This window comes from Glycine soja, chromosome 4 (genome assembly GCF_004193775.1).
Source record: "Glycine soja cultivar W05 chromosome 4, ASM419377v2, whole genome shotgun sequence".
NCBI classification, from domain to species: Eukaryota; Viridiplantae; Streptophyta; class Magnoliopsida; order Fabales; family Fabaceae; genus Glycine; species Glycine soja.
This window is the reverse complement of record NC_041005.1, coordinates 37160152-37166143: the sequence shown is the minus strand read 5'-3', so window position 1 is coordinate 37166143 and position 5992 is coordinate 37160152.

Below are 5992 nucleotides of genomic sequence, written 5' to 3'. Positions count from 1 at the left end.
ACAGAGGGGGGTGTACTTAGTAAAAATGGGGGTGCAAATAGCACCCAGGCCCATTTGGGCCCTCCAGAAGATTCCTCCAGAAGGCGGTTGCTTCTGGAGGAAGCAACCCTGCTCGCCTGGGCGAGCTGAGCTCGCCTGGGCGAGCTGGGCGGCAACCACCTCCCCTATTTTGCTATAAATAGGGGAGGAAAGCAAGAAGAAAAGGATCCCAGCCCCTTAGGCACTTCTCTCTCTTTGGAAATTGCTTGGAAAATTTGTTTCCGTGAAGAAAATCTAAGCCGAGGCGCTTCCGAAACGTTTCCGTAACGTTTTCCGTGAGGAATCTCGCAAAGGTTTCAACCGTTCTTCGACGTTCTTCATCGTTCTTCGATCTTCAACGGGTAAGTACCTCGAACCAAACTTTTCGATTCATTCTATGTACCCGTAGTGGTCCACATTGTGTTCCGTGCATTTTTATTCTCGTTTTGTTTACTTTTTATACCCCCTGTTGACGTGCTTAAGCCGTTTTACTTAAGTCGTTTCTCGCTTAACTTAAAAATAAAATAAATTTCCACCGAACGTTTGAATTGTATTATCCATTAACTTTGGTTAAAATCAATTCCGACCGTTCGGTCGTGCCGTAACCACGTTGGAAATCAAAAAGAGGTAAAAAAATAATATAATAATCAAAAAGACATCTTTTAGTAAAATAAAGCGGAAAATCAATCGGACGTTTTCTCTTTGGGATTTCTCATTCTTAATCGAATTGATTAATAACTAAAGTGAAACTAAGGCTAAAATCAACTCGCCTAGTCAAGCTCGTCCACAAAAATAGGCTTTTAAAGTTTGTCATTTCAATTTCTCACTAAGTAAAAAGGGATCATTTTTAAGGTCCAACGCCTTAAAATGATCACCGCTTAAATAAAAAAGAATCATTTGATAAAAAAAGAACTACGTAGGTCTGATTTTCTCATCCCAAATTGAGGAATACGTAGGAGCAAAGGGAAACACCCTTGTCGACCACAAAAAAAGAAAAATATAAAAAGGGTATAAAGGATATAAGAACATAAAAGGGAACATAAAAATCAAAGTCATGTTTGCACATTCGATTAAAGGCTGCCGTCCCTTGGGACGGGCGTGTGGGGTGCTAATACCTTCCCCGTGCGTAAATACAACTCCCGAACCTTTCACTAAAAAGTTCGTAGATCGCGTCTTTTCCGGTTTTTCCGAAGTTTTCCTCAAATAAACGTTGGTGGCGACTCCGCGCGTATTCCTTTCTTGGAACACGCATCCCGCGAGTCACGCGTCGCCCTCCCGCCGAAGGGTAGGTTGCGACAGTTGGCGACTCCACTGGGGACGTTTTTAGAGAGTTAGGCCATTTAATCTTGTGCAATGTTTTACCGTGACTTATCCCTTTGTTGGTTTTCCTTCATTATGTTCTTATGTATATAAACTCTTTGTTGCTTTTAGTGCGTTTTAAAATGTATGCATGGGGTAAATATTTATTCATTTGATGCACACAAACACCAACACTATTTGCACACACTGTGAGTGAAAAAGGGCCCTGTACCCGGGTTCATGGGAGCATAAGGAGTGGAGGTGAATCTGTGATCATGCTAGGTCTCCGACTTGCTTGATTACAGTGAACCCTCATCTAGAGCTTTTTTCTTTGAAAACCTATTGTTGCTAGTAGTCCCTACTGCTACAATATGTTCTTCAAAGGGGATGATACCTCTAGAAACCATCAAGAGAGATATGACTACCTTGGGGTTATCACTAGATGCCTAGTTAGTTCTCTCCCTTATAGGTCCCTTAAATAGGGGCACGAGCAGACACGCTGCGTGCCATTTTTCACACTGCCATGCATGAGTATCATATACCCTTTTGCTTATGTTCAGTAAATATTGTCATACTGTGTACGTTCCCGCATTGTGTATTTTGCATAGGCATTGCATATGGGTTCTGTCTTGATCCCTACTGTAAACAAACCAACGGAGGGTCCGTGTCACCTTCTTAAATACATACGTTGGGCACTTTGCTACCCCAAGACGTTGTATCTAAGAAGGAGACAATTTCCCGAGCCCCCGTATTCATAAATTGCATCCGTGTCATATGCATTCCTTCATGCATTCATCCATTCCACCCATGATAGATGTTGGAGTTTTGATTCGCACTAGATTTTATTTCACTTTAGTAAAACATGGGATCAAGTCAAAAGCCTTCGCTTAAAAAGAGGTTTTATCAAGTCAAAATCAAGAGCTTAGAGGTCACCAGTTTACGAAAGTTGGGGCAATTAATGGGTCAACTTCAACGGCAAGCCTTCCGCAAAGCCTATGGTAAGCATTTGGGACCTAGCTAGGGTAGAAGTCTCCATGGAACCAATTGCCTCCCTCGCCCAGTATTATGATCAGCCGTTGAGGTGCTTCATCTTTGGGGACTTCCAGCTATCACCAATGGTGGAAGAATTTGAAGAGATCCTAGGATGTCCTCCAAGGGGAAGGAAACCATACCTCTTCTCAGGGTTCTACCCCTCATTGGCCAGAATTTCTAAAAAAGTCCAAATCTCGGCGCAGGAATTAGACCGCCAAAGGCAAGTCGAAAATGGGGTGGTCGGAATACCGAGAAAATATTTGGAGGTAAAAGCAAGAATCTTGGCAGAAAAAAGGCGAGTGGACCCCATTCATAGATATTCTCACACTGTTGATTTTCGAGGGAGTTCTTTCCAAATGTGGATGGGTTGGTGGACCTGGCAGCGATCGACGTTTTTCTCGCCACAAGGAAAGTCCGGTTGTCGCTATGCTAGCCGACCTATATGACACCTTCGACCAAAGATGTGAAGAAAGCAATGCAAGGATTGTTTGCTGTACTCCAGCTCTCTAGGTGGGGCTGGTTTCACACCTTTTTCTCCAAGAAGGCAGGCCCGTCTATCCGCTACAAGGTTACCGCTCGTGCTTCGAAAAAGGAAAGGCGAATTGGGACCAACTCTTGGCTAGCATGGGGGGGGCGTCTGTTAATTGGTTCCCTCGCTAGAAGGAAGGAAGAATCAAGATTCTATCTTCATGCGAAGGATGTCCAAATGTTCCCTTGATGGGAACAAGGGGTTGTATTAATTATAATCCCGTTCTCACCGTCAGACAGCTTGGCTACCCCATGAGAGGAGCGCCATTAGACGAAAGCTTCACGCCTTTCATCGCACGGGGTTTTAGTGACCACAACGCGAGGGTACTCCAAGGAGTTCGCAAGGCATGGGATGCGGCGTGAAGAAAGGACAGAGAGCTTAGGGGAAGCAGTAATGGGATCATCGGCGGCTATCATAAGTGGCTGAGAGTCCGAACACAAGGATTGGATTGGCTCCCAAATCTAAAGACTGTGAGGGACGATGAGGTTAAAGCTTCGGAAGAAAGTGATGAGGTACAAGCCCTAAAGGCAGAGCTTGAAAGAGCCCGAGTAGTCGAAGAGAAGTTCAAGTCCATAGCCATCAAAGTCTGAAAAGAGTATGATGAACTAAGGGACGTCAATATGGCCACCGCTGATGCCTTGGAACGAGAAACCAAGAAGGCCCAAAAGGAAGAACACGTGCCAGCAAAGTTTTGAGGGGCTTTATAGGGCAGCAATAGTAAGCTCAAGCTCCGAAGAGGTGAAAGGAATCATCACGGGTCAAAGGCATGATCTTGAAGGACGAGCTAAAGGCTTACCTTAGGTCGAAAAGAAATTTGTCCCAACAGTTAAGCGAGACTGAAGGGAATATGTGGGCCGTCATCGATGAGTGCAAAGAGAAGCTAAATCTAGCGGCGACTCACGAGCAAAGGCTAGAGGATGAGTACGCCAAGATATCAGCAGAAAGCGAAGCAAGGGAGAGGGTAATTGATTCATGGCACCAAGAGGCAACAATGTGGACGGACCGATTTGCTCTTACTTTGAACAGGAGTCAAGAACTTCCCCGATTGCTAGCCAAGGCCAAAGCAATGGCGGACACCTACTCCGCCCCCAAGAAGATCCACGGACTTCTCAGCTATTGTCAACATATGATAGACTTAATGGACCATATGATTAGAAACCGCTAGGAAGTTTGTATTGTCGCTCAGATCTTGACTAGTTATAACTTTTTGAATAAAATGAGTTTATCCCACGTTTTTACTCCAAAAATCAGTGCGAATCAAGTCACTCCCACATTTTATCTCTAGCATGCATTGTATGTTGGTCCCATCCTTTGTCACGGGAAGCCGGAAGGTCCATATCACCTTCTTAATTGTACACATGGGGCACTACGCCCCAAATGCGCAAGTAAGAAGAGATGATTTTCCGGGCTCTCGTGTCCGTAAAATGCATTCATATCATGCACCACATAAGCATCTCTTCATAACATCATAATGGACATATCTTGCATTTGTCCGTTATCATATTCCAGCCTCACATTTTGCATGAGTCATGGCATCATCATGCATATGCGTTCAACAAACTTTTTGATCTGCAAAATTGCATACCATTTGTTTTCATGTTTGCTCATCCTTGCGTTTTCCTCTACAAAACAAAAACAAAAAGGGGGAAGCGTGAAACTTCACACTACATTCTTAGTTTCATGTGTTAGGCACCACGAGCCAACCATGTTGGGATCATAAACCCGTTTCACAACAACAAAACAAAATAATTGAACATGGTACCTAATGCATGGTTAACTAGGAAATGGTGTTTCTTCGGGCATCTCAATTTCATAATTACATTTTCCGTGCATAAGCTTAAAGTATGCCCGAGTCATTCATCCCTATGAGATGTTGTTGAAGTATTGGCGATCAGAATTGCCATTCCTTGGATTATAGGGTTGAACCAAGCTCATGCTTTTACAAAAAAGGTTCATCAAGTCAAGTTGAAATATGGAAGTAACCGTCTTGCAAAATTGGGGCAAAAGATGAATCGAGTCACATCACTGCTTCGTCTACTGCCAAACACATTTAGGATTATTGATGTCCTTGTTACTTCCAGTTTCACCTTGACAAAGATATCATGGACCATGTTGAAAATCTAAATTGATTCAACCCCATATCTTGCGTAAAAATTCGCAATACTTCAACTGTACATCATTCGCATGCATCCATGCTTTTCATTGGTTGCATTGCTCGCTGCATTCTTTCCTTGAAAAATAAAATAAAATGAACTTAATCATTGTTATAAAAAAAAAAAAAAAAAAAAAAAAAATGCTTTACGGCGTCCTCACCGAACTTGTGCTAGAGCTAGAGTAATGGGTGAAGTAGAGGAGATACAAGAGAAGATGAAGGCCGACATAGAGGCCATTAAAGAGAAAATGGCCACAATGATGGAGGCCATGATGAGCGTGAAGAAGATAATGGAAGCCAATGCGGTTGCAATTGCCGCTACCAACGTTGTTGCTAAGGTGAACCTGATGTCCCCATCCGGCATCAACCAAATGAATCATCCAACCTCAGATATGGTAGGCAAAGATTTGGGAAGTACGGACGACCCCATGATGTGCAAATTCAAAACGAGCACGCCTTCCCATCATATGGCTTGCCTCCCAACTATACACCACCCAATGTGGCATACACTCTCAATGAAAATCTCAATAACTCCACTCCGATACTCATTGAGAACCAATAACCTCATCAGGCACATATCTCTCAAACCATGGGAAAGACACATGAAATTCCCCACCACAATCTAGCTGACTTCGAGCCTTGGCTCGGATATGCCACTGAAGGGCAAGCAGTTGGTGGTATACCCTTTGAAAACACTTTGGAGAGCCCTCAGTTTCGCCCACAACCACAACCATTGCATTTTTGCGGTGGGAAGAGCCCCTCCTCCTATGGCCGAAAAGGGAAAGGCGGATCATCTAAAGGAAAGGCTCAGGGCCATTGAAGGAGGTGAAGATTATGCCTTTGCTAACCTAGAAAAGTTGTTCCTAATACCCAAACATGGTCATTCCCAAGTTCAAGGTGCTGGACTTTGACAAGTACAAGGGGACTACTTGTCTCAAGAACCATCTAAAGATGTATTGTCA